Source organism: Phyllostomus discolor, chromosome 4 (genome assembly GCF_004126475.2).
Source record: "Phyllostomus discolor isolate MPI-MPIP mPhyDis1 chromosome 4, mPhyDis1.pri.v3, whole genome shotgun sequence".
Taxonomy (NCBI): domain Eukaryota; kingdom Metazoa; phylum Chordata; class Mammalia; order Chiroptera; family Phyllostomidae; genus Phyllostomus; species Phyllostomus discolor.
This window is the reverse complement of record NC_040906.2, coordinates 145,309,150-145,328,165: the sequence shown is the minus strand read 5'-3', so window position 1 is coordinate 145,328,165 and position 19,016 is coordinate 145,309,150. Positions and strand designations below refer to the sequence as shown.

General features: G+C 35.9%; 1 pseudogene; it reads left to right on the top strand.

The window, feature by feature from the left end:
- The first annotated feature begins 1,840 nt into the window (after positions 1-1,840).
- LOC114495467 lies at positions 1,841-2,806 on the top strand (annotated as a pseudogene).
- Positions 2,807-19,016: the final 16,210 nt, after the last annotated feature.

The following is a 19,016-nucleotide window of genomic DNA, read 5'->3' as shown; positions in this document are numbered from 1 at the left end:
ATATAATACCATTATTAAAGAAATCATAGTTCATATATCAACAGAAGAGGGTGCTCTTGAACTAAGAAAACTATTAAGCCACCAAATGATTAACACCTGTCTACATAGAATTATTTCTTTTTGTGAATCAAATAAAATATAAGACATTCAAAATAAACAGAAAATAGCTGAAAACAACCATAAAGACTTTTATAGGAAGATGGAAAATATGAATCAAAACTTGTTTTGAAGTTGATGAAAATTATTCTAAAAGAATGAAGTATAGGAATATTGAATTAAATATCCTTAAATCCATGTTTTCATAGATTAAAAACCTCAACCCAATCAGAAACTCAAAAAATCAGAAGGGGGAAGAAAAATGTTAGAATTAAGAAACTTCAGAAAGGAAAAAAAAAGGAAAAGACAAAATTATCTCAGGAATGAAGACTAAATTACAAGAAGACTGAGGGAACAGAATCAATGGAAAACATAAGGGATATTGAGGAACAAAATGATCAAGAACATGAAAGTAAAATAGAAAAATAATCAGTGAAAGTGATAGAAGATAAGCAAAGATGATCTCACATACATATAATTGGAGTCCTTGAATAAAAAAATAGTGATGGAATGGAAATATTATTTAAAGTTATTGTAAAATTAAAAAAAAAATCCCCAAATGATCAGCTTAGAGACATAGCCTAGTAAAACTCTTGGGCTTTAATGATAAAGACAAAAAACCAAAAAAACAAAACAAAACAAAACCTCTGGACCTTCAGGCAAAGAAACCAAATGACTTACAAGGGAATGAAATCAAGTTAAAATCAGAGTTTATAAAAGCAAGACAACTTTAGAGGAAATTTTCTTAGAAAGTGAGAACAAAGTAAGTCAAATATTTTATATCCAGACAAGTTGTCCTTCAAGTACCAAGGTTATATTAAAACAGTTTTGAAAATGTGAGAACTCAAAGAGTACTGTATTCACAAATATAACTAAAGGATGAGTTTTATCTAATCCAATGAAGACGGGAGAAACCTTAGAAAATGAACTGATGGTATATACTGAGTATATTTCAATGTAGATCTAAGATTAAAACAAAGGGTAGAGAAGGAATGTGTACATATTATATGTTCTTTTTGTGAAATTAAAAATATTTATTTTTTAATTTTTTAAAATTATTTTATTGTTGTTCAAGTACAGTTGTCTCCTTCCCTCCCCTCCAGTCATCCCCACTCCCTCCCCTACTTCTACCTCCTTGGTTTTGTTCATGTGTCCTTTATAGTTGTTCCTGAAAACCCTTCCTCCCTTCATAAAATAGAAATTTTATGAAGGGAGGGGAATCTGGGAGAGAAGGCAGGGTAGAATCAACTCATAGCTGTACAGATAAAATGTGCAGCCAAATATATTATTTAGAGTTGACAAACCTAATAGTAGGAACCTCGGAAAGGGGAAAAAAGACTTTTTTTTTAAAGAAAAGACAGAAAATAATATAACCATTAAAAGAAAGGCAAAACCTTTTAGATACCAAAAATATAATTTAAAAAGGCAAAGAAATATTACACAGAGAAAAAAACACAGGAAGTAAACTAATACTCATGGTGTAATATATATTAGACTTGAGTCAGAATGTATTAAGTGGAAAAAACAAGGCAAAAGAAGGTATATGGTATGATAACATTTGTAAAAAAAGAATAGAGTTATGTATTTTTTTTTTCAAAAAAGAAATACAAGAACAATGTGTCAAAACTTAATGAAAATAGTTACCCACTGCGGGCAGTGGGTGGTAATGGCATGGATGGATAGAGTGGAAGTGAGACTTCTTTGAGTTTATCTTTTAATTTGTATCAAAGTTAGTACAAATATAGTTTTTCCCATCTTGCAAGATGGCGGGTGAAAAAACTGAGAAGCTGGATACCAAGGAGAAGAAACCCCAAGCCAAGAAAGCTGGTGCTGGTGGCAAGGTTAAGAAGGGTAACCTCAAGGCCAAGACACCTAAGAAGGGGACGCTGCACTGCAGCCAAAACCCTGTCCTAGTCAGAGGAATTGGCAGATATTCCCGGTCAGCTATGTATTCCCAAAAAGCCATGTCTAAGAGGAAATACTCCACAGCCAAATCCAGGATTGAAAAGAAAAAGGAGAAAGTTATGGCTACTGTCACTAAACTAGTTAGTTGGTGGTGACAAGAATGGTGGTACCCGAGTGTTTAAACTTTGCAAAATGCCTAGATACTATCCTACTGAAGGATAAACCTAATTAAATGAACCTAATTAAACCTAATTAATTAGGTGTCTAGAAAGCTGTTGAGCCATGGCAAGAAACCCTTCAGTCAGCATGTGAGAAAACTGCAGGCCAACATCACTCCCGGGACCATTCTGATCATTCTCACTGGGCACCACAGAGGCAAGAGGGTGGTTTTCCTGAAGCAGCTGAGCAAGTGGCTTGCTACTTGTGACTGGACCTCTGGCCTTTAATTGATTTCCTCTGTGTAGAACAACCAGAAATTTGTCATCACCTCCTCCACCAAAATTGGTATCAATGGTGTGAAAATCCCCAAGCATCTCACTGACTCTTACTTCAAGAAGAGGAAGCTGCCCAAGTCTAGACACCAGGAGTGGGGAGATTTTTGACACTGAGAAAGAGAAATACAAGATTACAGAGCAATGCAAGGTTGATCAGAAAGCCCTGGACTTACAAATCCTGCCAAAAATCAAAGCTGTTCCTCAGCTCCAGGGCTACCTCTGCTGTGTGTTTGCTCTGACAAATGGCTGTTATCTTCACAAAATGAAGTTCTAAATTTCTTTTGAAAAACCTAATTAAATAACTGATCTGTAAAAAAAATCACTACAAATACAAAAAGTAAAACAAAAATTTTTAAAATAAAGAAAATAAATCCTAAAATTGAATACAAGCAGAAATAAATTAGTCTTTTTTGTCAGTGATATTGTAATCATACACATAAAAAGAATTGATTCAAGTAACTTTGAACATAGTAATCTAACTATACACTTTCTTTTTTTTTCATTTTATTTTTTTTATTATTATTTTTTAAAGATTTTTATTTATTTATTTTTAGGGAGAGAAGGGAGGGAGGGGGGGAGAGAGAGAGAGAGAGAGAGAGAGAGAGAGAGAGAGAGAGAGAGAGAGAGAGAGACATCAATGTGCGGTTGCTGGGGGTTATGGCCTGCAACCCAGGAATGTACCCTGGCTGGGAATCGAACCTGGGACACTTTGGTTCCCAGCCCGCACTCAATCCACTGAGCTACGCCAGCCGGGGCTAACTACACACTTTCAATTACATATATTCTACAGACGAAATGAGTTGCAAAGAAATGCTGAAATTTACATGGTAAAGCTGTTGGTGATAGATTGTAGCAACCTAAAATTATTTGTATATATTGTAAGGTAAAACAATGATTAAGTATATTACTTTTGTTAGAAACCAGAGTTTTCTGTACTGATATGAAATATAAAAAGGCAAAGAAGTACCATGGGTTGGTGGAATAAGTTGGAAGAAAATATGAGGTCAATGAAGAAAAATATACTTTTTTAATTGTGAAAGGCTTGAGTATATTTAATGCTGGTGGCAAAAAAGCAGTGATGGGAACAGCTTAAAATATAATAAAAAGAGATAGAGTTAGTTCTTGAGGTTGTGAGAAGACTGGGATCCTGCACTCAGGTAGATGCATTAACCTTAAATGGGAAAATGAATAAATTAAATGGCAGGAAGATCAAGGACTTTTTTGAATAATGGCTTTTATTGTCTCTGTGAAGCAGAAGATGACGTCATATGTTAAAAAGACTGGGGTGATGTGGTGGGATAACAGAGAAGATTTTTAAATCCACCTTGGAGAGACTTAATGGGGTTAGCATGGAAGGATTGCCAGACAGCACTGGGGATCTGGTTGGGGTAAAGACCGCCACCTTGCATTGGCAGCAGTGGATGTGTTTTCAGGATTTCCTTCAGCTGTGTTCTTCAGCCTTAGAATATAGACAGGATAGACACATAAATTGGTCCAGGATTGGGATTTTTTTTCCTAGTCCAGAGCTATTAGAAGAACAGTGGGTTAATGCTGTTATATTGAGAATATTGGTAAGAAAATGCTGATGTACTGAATTGCAGATTCTTAGATGAATGGGGTGGGGAAGGAGGCAAAGACAGGAAGGTGAAGGTAAGGAGAAAATGGAGTCATCAAGTGGTTGGAGAACTCAGTGAATATACAGAACGTTCATGGAGGAATCACTAAATGAAAGAGTTGGAGGGGAAGGGTAAGAAGTTGTGGTCAGAGAACGAAATAGCTGAATTCAGGTTTTCAGAGATGGAGCAGTGATGCCACAGTGCAGGTCTGCCCATCACAGAGGGTGGCTGAAATAAAGTGGAGAAGGTGATTGAAAATGAGAAGGTCAAGAAATTGTGAAATTTACATATTGCATGGATAGGATGTCACCCAGAGTGATGTCAGGAAGTTCATGAAGAGGAAGGCCATAGTAATATGCTAAAGTGTTTAATCAATATGAGGACATTTTTCATACAATCAGAGGCATTCTGAGTACAAGGGGAGGGTGGAATATGGTATGGCTTGAAAACTTAGATCTCCAAGGGAAGAAGGCTGTGATATGAGCATTGGTTTGAAACACCACTGGATGTGGAGGACTTGAGCTCTGTTTTTTCATTCTGAGATACCAAGGGTATAGACAGCCATATTCTCCACTTTAGGAGACTTCTGGCAAAGCAGTGAGTGTCCTAAGGGGTGGCATGAGGCTTTAATTAAGGAAAAAAATGAAGTGAATTTAATAATAAGGCCAAGGACTAAGGGCTCCAGGAAGGCTAATGAAAGTTTTGAAAGTGGGAGATTGGTTAGATGTTGGGGTCAGAAGGCAGACACAGAACACTGGCGTAATGCACACGTCCAATTGGTTGCTCCAAAGAGGAAGCACTATAGGCCACTTGGTGTTCTCCAACCACACATGGCTACTTAACAACTGTTATGGAAGGAAAGACCAACTACAACCTGTAAGAATTAATAGTAGCACTGTTCAGACACACTGTATTGCCATGCATCCTTTTACAATGAGTTTACTTTACTGCAAAATAAAATTTTATTTTCCCAGTTTAAAAATAGCAAATACTATAAAAGCCACTTTGAACATTAAAATGGAATTTAATGTAAAATCTAAGCTGGTAATAGTTTCTAAAGTACCATATATGGGCATATGAGTTTATTTCAAAATTATCATGGCCAGTGAAATTAAGTGGACTCTGGCTTGAAAATATGGATTTCCAGAAAGTGAATCATAAAGTTGGAACTCAATTTCATAGTAATGAAAGGCCCCAGACCTCCTAGAAATCTATAAAACTACGACTAGGAAACTCAAAAGTAAATAAGTCTCTTAGGAAATGTGGCTATAGTGTTAAAAAAACAGAAAAGTAGTGAAGGCACTGAGAGAAAATTTTGAGGTAAAATAAATGTTTTAATAATTTATTGTGCTGCATAAGTCAGATTGGGAAAAAGGAAATTGTATTCTGTGATAAATACATAAATACATAAGTAACATATATAGTTTCCCTTGAACAACACAGGTTTGAACTTTGCTGGTCCACCTATACATGGATCTTTTTCTGTGAATATTATAAATGTATTTTTTCTTCCTTATATTTTTCTTAATAGCATTTTTTCTCTAGTTTACTTTATTATAAGATACAGTATATAACACACATGACATACAAAATATGTGTTAATCAACTGATTATGTTATCAGTAAGGCTTCCAGTCAACAGTAGGCTACTAATAGTTAGGTTTTTGTGGAGTCAAAAGTTATATGTAGATTTTTGGCTGTGTGTAGGGGATTGGCACCACTAACACCCATGGTGTTCAAGGGTCAACTGTGTATATCAGTATATACATAAACGCCTATATACATATATATAATATGCATATCCCATATGTGTAAAAACAATTATATATGTATATATGTACACATAGGTGTTATGCCACATATGTATATCCATATATCACATGTGTACACACATTACACATATATGTATATCACACACGTGTGTATTACATTTATATGTAATATATACATATACTATACACATAAAACATACACACACCTATATACACACACGTGTTTTATATATGTATATAAAATTGCTATTAGAAAGACCAAACTTGGCACATGGCAGAGGTAGCCAAGAATCCTCTCAGAAATTAGGAAAAAGACAGTTCCTATTCTTACACAGAGGATTTATTTAAAAGCACTTTATGAACATTTCTTTAATAACATTTCTCCACATTATAGAAATACCAAATAATTTACATTTTTTAAAAGATTTTATTTATTTATTTTTAGAGAGGGAAGGGGGAACGAAAGAGAGAGAGAGAGAAACATCAATGAATGTGCGGTTGCTGGGGGCCGTGGCCTGCAACCCAGGTATGTGGCCTGACTGGGAATCGAACCTGCAACACTTTGGTTCGCAGCCCGCGCTCAATCCACTGAGCTACGCCAGCCAGGATAATTTACATTTTTAATGCGAAAGCTTTTTTTTTCTTTATAATACTTTGGGGCTATATGAAAACTTTGTGCTCTTGAAAATAGTTTTCTTAGGGGATAAAAATTAAATCATATGAATTCTATATTGTATTTATGAATTTAACATGTATATATAAAATATAAAGGTTATGCCCTGGCTGGTGTGAGTCAATGGATTGAGTGCTGGCCTGTGAACCAAAGGGTCACCAGTTTGATTCCCAGTCAGGGCACATGCCTGGTCCCCAGTTGGGGGCATTCAAGAGGCAACCACACATTGATGTTTCTCTCCCTCTCTTTCTCCCTCCCTTCCCTCCTCTCTAAAAAATAAATAAAATATTAAAAAAATAAAAATATAAAAGGTTCTTCAGGCCTACACACTTTTTTGTATTCAGCACAAACAAAATCTTACCAACACATTAGTACATGCTCTTTTTTTCTCTCACCTCATTCTTACAACAGTTTCCAAGTGCCTATACTGTGCCAAACGCTGTTCCAGGAATGGCATGGGAACCTCATCTTGAATGCTGATAGTACAAGAAGGTGACCTAGGGTCTTTGTGAAAGCCCTCTCTCCTGAATTCCAGACCCACATACAATTGTCCTCATAGACTTACCCACTTGGAGATTCCTCAGGTTCCTCAAACTCACTCTGCCTAAAAGTGAGCTCAGAGCTCTTTCTATATAATAGATGGTCCCTTTCTACCAGTGAAGCCTGATTCTCAACTTGTATTCCTCATTTACCTGTCAGAAAGCCTTTAAAAATGTAAACTTGACCATAATACTCCTGAAATTACCCACAGCTCCTCTGCCTACAGCAATATTTTACAAAAATTCTCTTTTACTTTCCCTAAACTCCTAAAATCTTTTTTTCTAAAAAAAGAGCCAGCACAGAGGAAAGGGAGCATAAGCTAAAATGACCATGAGCACGACATGTTTTTGAAACCTATGGTTTCCTTTTATAAGTCATAAAACTTCTGCATATTAATGCACAATTTTTTGTCCCAAAAATTGTTTCACAAGTCTTGGCTTGTAATATTTTCTTACCCATTGGGTAGAATTTTCCCTTCTAGATCCTTGAGTACAATTTATTCACTGGGCAAATGGGCACATATTTTCGGGCTTCATGTACCCCTGACACACATGGCCTACTGGGAGATGCACAGAGGATAACGCTCAGGCTTCCCTGTAGAAAATTCACGAGGTGGCATTATAGCAAGTGCCTAGTAACCGGGGCTTTGGAATTTAATTGCTTATTTGAATCCCAATTCTGTTAGTTGCATGATCTTGGGCAAGTTATTTAATCCTCTTGACTTAATAAAGTAGGTATTATAATAGTGTTTATTTTGGGATTGTTATCAGGTTTAGTAGAGCTCATCCTGGTGTCTGGTCCATAGTAACTGCACCATATATATTCATTTATCTCTTGTCAGAGCTCCAACAAACAATGTGCCATTTATTGTATATGTGATGATATTTCATGTTGGTCTGCCTTTGGTCTAGAACATTCTACCGCCATAATATTGTATTACTATGAAAGGAATGGGGGCAGAAACATGTTCTGTTAACTTCTCTAAAAGGGAAAAGAACCCCAAGAGTCCTTTATTTGTTAAAATATGACAGATATAAAGTATTTACAATTGTTGTGAGGATAGTAAAAAAATAAAGCATCCTTTTTTTGTATTTTTTTAAAATTTTAATTGTTGTTCAAGTACAGTTTTGTGTCTTTTACCCCCATCCCAGTCCACCCCCCAGCCCTCCCTACCGCCCTCCAGTTTCCACCCTCACCCTTGTTATTGTTCATGTGTCCTTTATACTTGTTCCTGCAAACCATTCACCCTTTTCCCCTGATTCCCTCCCCTCTCCCCTCTGATCACTGTCAGTCTGTTCTCAATTTCAGTGTCTTTGGTTATATTTTGTTTGTTTGTTTGTTTTGTTGGTTAGGTTCCCATTAAAGGTGAGATCATAAATCATCTTTTTTAATGTGATACTATAAACGTTACCTACTCTTTGTCAAAATAGAAATCAAACTGTGAGCATTTCCTCGTGGGAGATGTTGAACAAGTGTTGTGATTGAAGTATTTGAAAATAGAACTCAGGATGGCATATAAGTTTATAGACTGACACACTCCCTTTGTTCTTCTCTGCCTCCTCCAACCTTAGCTATTGAATTTCTGTTTTGCTCTTTCCTTTTCCTCTCTTTTCCATCTTTTTATTGTTGAATGCCTACCTTGATTTTTTTTTTTAAACAGCTCAACCTGCTTCCTGGAGCCCTCACTGACTTTATAAGATAACACTGCATTGAAATAAATCACCCATTAGGACCTGTCAACCTAAGAAAATTTCTGCTTAGCTAAATAATGTTGGCATTTCCAAACTGCCAACCTCTATGCTAATGCCTCTTTACAACTCCAATTAGGGAGACTGCATTCCAAATGCACACTAAATCTTAGGGTCCCATCTGGCTCAATCTCTGTAAAGAATCACATATAAAGAAGCCTGGTCTGACAGGCCAAAAATGATATATTCTAACTTTACTTTTCTCCCTAAACCAAACAACAAAGGGGATTCGACTCAACTTCACAACAACTCTACTCAATTATTTTCTCCATTTTCTATTTTGTTATGCTCCATGTTATAAAGTCTTACATTCCAGAGTTGCATATATACTGGCCTCCAAAACGTCCTCTTCAGCTTTAGTTCCATGGGATGTTTCTTTTTATCTCACACATCATTCTTGCTCTTCAAGTAGTCTACTTCAGTCTCTTCATCCCCTTACCCCCATGCTACCATTTCTTGTCTATACTTTCTTCCTATTGTTTCAATTTTGTATCTCAAAAGGTCAAGCAATCAAGTTAGCAAATACTCTCTCTTAGTTGTAAAGAAGACACATACAACTAGAGCAATTGTGAGTTGGAGGGGTATTAAAAATCTGGCCCCTATGAACACATTCATTTATTTGCCCCTTTCCCGGACTGGGAGCATCTCAAATAAAAAATCATGAAAAAATAAACTTGTTTTAACCTGTAACACAACCAAGACTATAAATAAGTTTTTAAGATGCCTGTTGAGACTGTAAGTTTCCTTATTCATAAATTGTTTGCTGTGATATTAATTGGCAGAGTGATCTAAGACAATCTTCTCCATCTGTCTTGATACCTATGTCTATTGTATGCTGATCATAGGTTATCATATGAAGACCCCAAAATTATTTTAGTTTATGACTTGCCTAAACTTTGTAAAAAGTTTGAATTATGAGCTCAACTTTAGCTTCTTTTGAATTCTAGGTTTGATCAAATTCAAAAAGTAGAAAAACCTTGTATGAAGAAAAGACATTATTACAGATATAGATGCAAAAGGACAAGGTCAATTCCTGATGTATAAATACTTCTCCCCAGGCTCTTCCTCTACCTGCAGTACCGCCTAGATAGACCTTGTCCCTTCCCTCCTTCTGTCATCTTTGTGACTACAGTTCCTTTATATTTGCTATTGGAGATCACTGAGGGGAAATAAGGGTGTGATGTCATATAGTGAGATCATTACAGAAATATTTGATTATTTAATCAGGCCAAAGTTCCTCAACCTGAGGTTCCTTCTTCAAGCTGAGGCATTATCTGGTGATTTAGTTTAATTTCACAAATATATATGTATATACACACACACACACACACACAAAATATATATATACACAAATATATATGTATATGTATATATACTTGTATCTCAAAAGATCAAGTTATATATATGTGTGTGTATGTACACACACACACACACACATATATATTCAGTGCATGAATGGAATAGGAAAAAAAGTGAGCTCCTGGAGGAAAGGAGCTCTATTTGATCTTTCTTTATATTTCCAACCGATAGTCTAGAGCTTGGCCCACAGCTGCTGCTCAATAAATGCTTACTGAGTGAAAGAGTAAATTAAACTTAATCTTACCCTCATGGAGAAAATAATATCATACTGAACAGAGTGGAACTGGTATATACAATAATAGAGGTGGAGTTACAGTGTGATGGGAGTGGAGAGGAGGGGGAGATTATTGGTTGGTATGAAAAATGTTGTTTAACTTCCCATATAATACCCAAGTTCAACAGCAGCACTCATAAAATGAAAAGCCATATAATATATTTATCTGCCAAAATTTTGATTGCAGGTTTCTGTTCACAGAGGAAAACTAAAATTAGAAAGAAACTGCATGGGTTTTGATATGAAGGAAGAATATAGTTTTTACAACATACTTACGGGAAAAACCAAACCCAAAGGACAGACACAACCTCCATTCTCCTAAGACACTGGGTGGAGGAAGTTTAACTAAATGAGGTTCTCATGTCAATTATAATGTAGTGGTGAGGAGCGGAACAGGGTTGAGTGAGATGACATATGAAAGGGAGAGAAATGATGAAACCTGACAACTCTTTTGTCCAGAAGAAATGCCTTTAGTTTTCACTTGAAGGCTTGCAAATTACCTTCACAGAAGGTATTTAATCCATATTTAATGCAGTGAAACAGACAAAAGTAGTTCTACTGTCTCAAAATCTGTCCCTCCCTTCCTCCATTTCTCTCTCTCTCTTTCTCCTTAAGCCCATTCCTTTGATAATTCATTTCGATTCTTTGGTGTATGACACCTTACTTTGGTGCATCCATATATGGGAGAAACCTTAGACCTTAGAACAGGTCTCTGAGAGATGTGTGAACCATTCTAATCCATTCAGCGGAATTAAAGCAGACTTTCTTAGGTCTAGCTATCCAATTGCTTTATGTGTTGAAACATGTCCATACTTTTATTGTATTCACAGGGCCTATGCTGAATCACAGAGATAACACTATGAATTTTGCTTCACTGTGCTGAACTTTTACATTCAGAGTGGCATCAACAGGGAGATTTACTTGGCTACTTTATAATAGACCTTTACAATTAATCATCCAAGATAAATCATTAACTTTAGGCTTAGAAAAACATTTTCTTAGATTACTGAGGAAAATATTTAATTAGACTTTTAATTCTTGAATGCTTCGTAAGCAGAGAATCAAGATTTCTCTCCAGGCTCAGGCTAAATATGTCAGCTCTGGGATGAACTGACTTCTTTGTTTTTGCTCTAGCCTTTGGATATTGAAATCTGGATTCAGAATTGATAGAAAGAGGTTGCATCTCTTCTACCTACCATCTCTAAAACACAGTTATCTAATTCTTGGCCAAAACTTTCATTTTCAAGTTCATTGTGAAATTGAATAAACTGTCTGAAATGTGGTGGAGTGGGAAAGTGTATATTTTGGCTACATAGTCTGGTTAATAACCAAACACAACATATGTGGGCCATCAAGTTTCACAGAGTAGAATGCAGTTTAACATTTGTTTGACTCAGAACTGTTGCTATCTTTTGATGGTGACAACTCAGGCTTTTCTTTGTGGCCAGCCTTCACCAAACTGCCATTCCTTGAACATAAATTGCACTCTTATTCTTCTTTCCTTTGAACCTGTTTGTCCTTTGTCCAGAGATATTTTTTCACTTCTTTCAGTGTAGAATTGACCTCCTCTGCAAAGTCCTTAATTCCCTCACTAGGATCTCTCCTAATCTAACCAAATGCTCTTTTATACTCCTATAAGATTTTTGTAACTATATTTTATTGTGATAAAAATACACATAAAATTGCTATATTAACCACATTTAAATGTACAATTGAGTGGTATTAAGCATACTCAAACCGCTGTGCAAACATCCCTACCGTCCATCTCCAACACTTTTTTCATCTTCCTAAACTAGAACTTCATATCCACTAAACAACAACTCTTCATTCTTCTCTTTTCCTAGCCTTTGTCAACCGTCTACCTTTTTTATCTCTATAAACTTGCCTATTTTAGGTATCACATACAATATTTGTCCTTTTTGATGGGCTGATTTCACTTAGCATAATGTCCTCAAGGTCCATCCATGCTGTAGCGTGTGTCAGAATTTTCTTCCACTTTAAGGTATTTAGGTATAGATCACATTTTTGTCTATTCATTGATTCCTCATGGTCATATTGATTGCACTTATGTTTTGGCTATTGTGAATGATGCTGCTAAGAAACCTGATATACAAATATCTGTTCAAGCCTCTGCTTTTAATTCTTTAGGATATGTACCCAGAAGTGGGATTGCTGGATCATATATAATTCTATTTTTAATTTTCTGAGGGATTGTCATACTATTTTCTACAGTGGCTGCACCATTTTACACTCCCACTAGCAATGTGTAGGATTTCAGTTTCTCCACATCTTTACTAATACTTGTCATTTTCTGTTTTTTGATAATAGGCGTTCTAATTTGTGTGAAGTAGTATCTTGTTAGTTTGGTTGATTTATATTTCCTCAATGGTTAGTGATGTTGAGTGCCTTTTCCTGTGTTTATTGGCTATTTGTACATCTTCTTTGGAGAAATGTCTGTTCAAGTTCTTGGCCTGTATTTTAATTAGTTTGTTTGTGTGTTGAGTTGTTAAGACTTTTTATATATTCTGGATATTAGCCTCTTATTAGACACATGATCTGCAAATATCTTCTCCCATTATGTGGGCTGCATTTTCACTTTGTGGAGTGTACTTTGATATACAAAAGTCTTTAATTTTGTTGCAGTCCAGTTTATCTATTTTTTTTTCTTTTGTAGCCCATTCTCTTGGTGCCATATTCAAGAAATCATTAACAAATCTAATGGCATGAAGCCTTTCCCTTATGTTTTCTTCTAAGAGTTTTATAACTTTAGCTCTTATATTCACTTCTTTGTCCATTTAAAGTTATTTTTGCATATGGTAGAAGGTAAGGATCCAGCTTCACTTTTTGGTATATGGATAATCAGTTTCCCCAGCACCATTTGTTAAAAATGTCCATAACATTTTGCACATGGATTTATGATTATATACTTACCTATCTGGAGTGATCTGCTTATGAATTGGCTCTCATGCAAGAGTAGGGGGTGGGGTGGTGGGAAGTTAATGTTTGCTGATTTCTTTTGTGTAAATACTGTCACCATTGACAAATACAGGCTACTAACATAGCACTCAACATAGAGTTAGGAAGATACTACCTAAGGGGTAGAGGCCTGGAATTATTTTACTTTGTATTTCTAGCACCAGGAATATATTAAATACTCAAATATCACTGTTAAGTTTCAATTTAACAAATATTTTTGAGTGCCTTCTATGTTCCTGGCAATTGTGCTAGGTACTGAGTACGTAATGGTAGAAAAAGCATACATGGTCCCTACCTTTATGCATCAATCAATCTAGTGAAAGGAGAAATAATACAGAAGGAAACCTAAAAATAACTAATAATTACCCATCATAATAAGTAAGATGAAGGTAATAAATAGGGTACAGAATTGCTTAAATAGTGCTCTTCCAAAGGTGAAGGAATTGAAAAAAGAAAATAGCAGGTGTTATGTTTCTGTACATGGAGAGAAGGAACTTATTATACAAAGTGCCAGGGAAGAGCACTTTGGGCAGGGGAAACAACAGGAACAAAGGCCTTTTGGCAAATGATCTTTGAGAGGAGCTTAAAGGAAGTCTGAGTAGCAAGAATGGGGGGAGGAGGGGAGAGTGGCCCCTGATGAAGCTGAAGATGTTGGTGAGGGCCAGATCATGCATGACCTTGAAGGCCACTGTTGGGTATTATGATTTTATTCAAAGTATAATGAAACACTACTTTTGGGTTCTAGAAACCCAAGTAGAAGGTAGGTATAATTTGATTTTTAAAATGGATTTTTATGGCTGTGCATATAGAGTGTGTTAGTTGAAAGCTATTGCCAAAGTGGGAGCACTGTGCAGAAGTTTTTGTAGTGCTGCCAGTGAGATTTGGGTACGAGAGGGGAGATAGAGAAATGGGCAGATTAAAGACTTTATTTATTTATTTTTTTTATTTTAATCATTGTTCAAGTACAGTTTTCTCCCCCCTACTAAAGACTTTATTTTAATGATAAATCAGAGAGAACTTGATGATTTATTAGAGATAAATTAGGTGGTTAAAGTGTCCTTTAGTCAATGACTTTGGAAAAAGAAAGTTGGAAAAAGAGATAGCTTATTCTTTTTAAGAAGCAATGTGTTCAGCACTGAGCTAGGCCCTTTGAGTGATATAAAAGACGTAGAGGATGCAGTTTTTATACATACAAATTCACACTGTAGTGTCACCAAGACATGAAATTATAATAACCTGAATATATGTAGTCATAAATTAATGCTCTATTTGAGGTTGAGAGTATAACGGTAAAAAGAATTCTTAAAACAAAGATACTATTGGGTTGATTAGGGATTAATGTTTCATGGGAAAATGAAGTCTGAAGAAAATATAAGACTTAGATGGGCAGGCAAGAAAAGCCAGAGACCCTCACAAGCATGGGCAACTAGAAACCATAGAATCTGTCTGGAGAGTTACATGTGAGGTGGGCAGGAAGACAGCTGGTCCAACTTCAAAGATGCTGGATAGAGATTAGTGGAGAGTTGATGGGAAATGGTATCAATATCATCAGAGCTTTTGGTGTTTAACAATTTACAAAGTGCTTTCCTTTTATTTATTTCATTCAAGGTCTCACCAAGAAATAGGTAAGTGAACAGGATTATTCTTTTATTTTATTTTATTTTTATTTTTTAAAGATTTTATTTATTTATTTTTAGAGAGGGAAGGGAGGGAGAAAGAGAGAGAGAAACATCAATGTTCGGTTGCTGGGGGCCGTGGTCTGCAACCCAGGCATGTACCCTGACTGGGAATCAAACCTGTGACACTTTGGTTTGCAGCCTGCACTCGGTCCACTGAGCTACACCAGCCAGGGGATTATTCCTTTATTTTATAGATTGAAGATGAAGTATTTAAATGTTGAGGCCTTATACCTGTGTATATGACCAGAGGTTGAATTAGAACCAAGACCCAAATCTTCTCCTTTTCTTAGCTATTCTCTTTTCACTACAGAACTTAGTGGCTGATCAGGATTAGTGGTTTGTGTATTATTATTATTTATTTTGGAGGAGAAATATGGATGATTTTTTAGAAAAGAAAATATAATGATTTCATTTAAAAGTGAAAGCCACGTGAAGGGTGGGTATAAGAAGGATTGATCACATTTACTTTTAGGGCCATGTGGAAATATCCTTCCCCTGCCCCCACCCCACCTAACACTATTTGAATACCTGAAAACTAGAGGCCAGTGTTTCTAAGTTAAGAAGACTTTAACATCTTATTCTGACCTGGTCCTCTAAGTTATTTATAAAACCACTACTAAGGAAACAAAGTAAACCTTGTCATGGAGATTTCCTTCTGAATTAACTGCATATTATCCTTCTAGTCAAGCAAAACAAGGTCCCTGGCTGCTATGTTCAGCCTCACTAGACCTCACCAGACTGACTAAATGGCCAAAATATGATTTTCATATAATTTCCTGATTATCTCAATTCTCTTATTTTAACTACAAGGTAGTTTTCATGAAGATTCTGAAAGCATTTACTAATATGAGTTGTTTCAAGAAGGTGGTTATAACCAAATTTTAGAGGAGTGAAACTAAATATTATAGGTCTTCATTAGATTTGAATCTCTGTACTTTATGGAGTCTTAGTGAATGGGTATCCCATTTTTTAAAATTCTGAATTTCTTAATTGGGTATAATATTCTATCATAGAATAGTATTTTTATGTGAACTCATATATGTGTGCTTATATATTGTGTGCCCATATATATGAGAATGATTCTTGCTTCTTTTAAATTTAACAGCATTTATTAAAGAATCAGTAGGAGCAAACCCTATAAACACAGACACAGAAAACTCTAAACCCAGCATAGAATGTAACAAGTATAGTAATCATGAGAGATAGGGAGCTTCGAAAAATTGAAGAGGTAAGAAAATCCCTGCAGTTGAAAGGGAATACTTTAGACATTCAAGCAACATCTAGAAGAATGGGTTAGATTTTGTCAGGTAAAGACAGAGGTAGGACATGCTCCATAGGGAACAGTGAAGACTAAGGCACATGTGTGAGAAAGGGATAAATGTATTCTGAGAACCAGAAACAATCAAAGGATATACAGATTCCTTGAGTACAGGTTGGATGGTGGAAAGAAATGTTAGTAAAACACTTAGATCAGTTTTAAAAATGTAAACAATTTGGTATGTGATATGAAACCATCAAAATATATAGAATATCTGATTGACAAAAATCACAGTGACTTTGATATACAGATGGGAGTAGAACAGCGAAAGCCAGTTGCTATGGGACTGACTAAGAGAACTCTAAGAATTCAAGTTAGCAATAACAAGACCTAATCAAGAATAACAGAAGCTAGAAGCAAAGTGGGACAGGGTATGATAGGTATTTTTAGTGATGGTGATGCATAGTTGACTCATGGTCAGCTGTGGTTATTTCTGCCCTAAGTACATTTAGTCAGGCATTTTTACCTTTTATCAATGCAGTGTGTTTTCTCCTTGAGTGTCCTTTTCTAATCTGGTTGCCATCCTAAATGATATAAAAGTTGTGAGAAGCAGAGGCAGAGCAACTGCAGTTTTTTCCTCTGTTCACTGGGCTAATTTTGCTATATTTGCTTCCTCCTTGACTTGTAGAATGTTCTGAAGATGGAAAAAGGGACAGTCTTAACCAGTAAAGGGTTATCCTTTAGTTAAGATTATATAAACAAGCCCTGGCTGGCGTAGCTCAGTGGATTGAGTGCGGGCTGGGAACCAAAGTGTCCAAGGTTCAATTCCCAGCCAGGGTACGTTCCTGGGTTGCAGGCCATAACCCCCAGCAACCGCACATTGATGTTTCTCTCTCTCTCTCTCTCTCTCTCTCCCTTCCTTCCCTCCCTAAAAATAAATAAATAAAATCTAAAAAAAAGATTATATAAACAGAAAGGATTAATTTGTGTGGAAAGTAAAGCAAGAAATTCCAACAAACATAATGAGTTTGGAGAAAGTTTCAGCAATCACTTCCAAGACTCTACCTTCCCCTCTTTCCCAAATCTTGTGTCTCTAAACCTACTTCAAGACCCAGCACACCCCTTTCCAGGATCTTCATGAGCTATTTAGACCAATACTCAGTGGCTCAGCTTTAAGCCAAAAGTCAGCTCAGCCAGTACTGACCTGAGTTCAGCCTGGTAATCTGTTCCTACCTTGATCTTTGTTTTCAAGGCTCTAGTAACCTTTCTAGTATTCCCCTTTCCCTTGGCTTTAAACTCTACCTTATTCTTGTCTGTTCTCCAGAGTCCCTGACTTTTAAATGTAAATCCAGGATCCTGACACATCACTTGATGAGTAACTTACCTGCATAGCTGCTAGTATCATCCACCCCAGTTTCCCTGAAACTCTTTTTTTTTTTTTTTTTTGCCACCTACTTAAGATGCCCTGCTATCATCTTTTTGGCCTGCTTCTCCTATTGCTTGAATTGAGTGAAAATGCCATATTCTTCAAGCTGCCACATGAGAGCTTTCAGTTGTAACTCCTCAGTCACTGTGCCTACAGAAAAGTGGGTTTTTCCCCAGATCTGAGCCACTCAAAGGACTGATGTTATTGGCTTTCCCTGATGATTCCTGAGTTGAAACAGAGAAAAGAAAGTTTCAAGAAGTCAGGCCCATATGAGAAGCTATGGAGGTGAGGCAGTGCTGTGTGAGAGAAAGGAAATATGCAAATTTTGCCTACTGTAATTTGCTAATATTTCTTTTTCTTTTGTTCATTTTTCTTAACATAGAAAGTTCAATCTTCAGTCAATTCTCTAGATATGAAATGAATTACAGATAATTTTTGTGGTGTTTCTTTTACTTTATAAAAAGTAAACCATGGGTATATTTTTATAATAATATGATTTGGAGCTCTGATTTATGTATTTTCCTGACTTAGGACTGAAAAAAAGAGATTCTTTTACTAAAATGGTAAAAGGAGGCATGGGGAGGGATGGATGGCACTGTTTATGTGGATGTGATATGATTATCATGAGTCTATGCATATTCAACTCAATTTTCCATGATCAGATAGGTATGTAAGAGTGTTTACATCATTTATGCTAGTTATGCAAATTGTTTGCACTATATATAGAGGTAATGATTCTGTATGTGGTATGTGTATATGTATCCACTAGTGTTATTTTTAAGAAAAGATATTTATTTGGAGCAGACTAGTCAAATACTAGTTGTTAATCTCCTTCTTTAAGAGGAGGAAAAAATCAGTCATTCCTAAGCATGGTGCTGAACCAGATAATCCCTCAGATACTCTTCCAGTTAGATATTTCGAATTTCTCTAAATGCTGTCTGGGTGAAGATATATGCAAATACCTGCCCTTTTTAGTTTTTCTGTTTGAGTAATAGAGCGACTCAACTGTGTTTCAACTGTGGGAATCAGAAAGCACTTTTATGTAGTTGAAAAATAAGATATTTCAGGGAGACCAGATACAATTAAAACTAAAAGATACAAATCTAAAAAACACTACTCAGTAGGCTAGAAAATATTTATTTAGAATGATACTTCAGAGGGAAAAATTTCTTGATCTGTAATAGGCAAAGTTGTTAATATT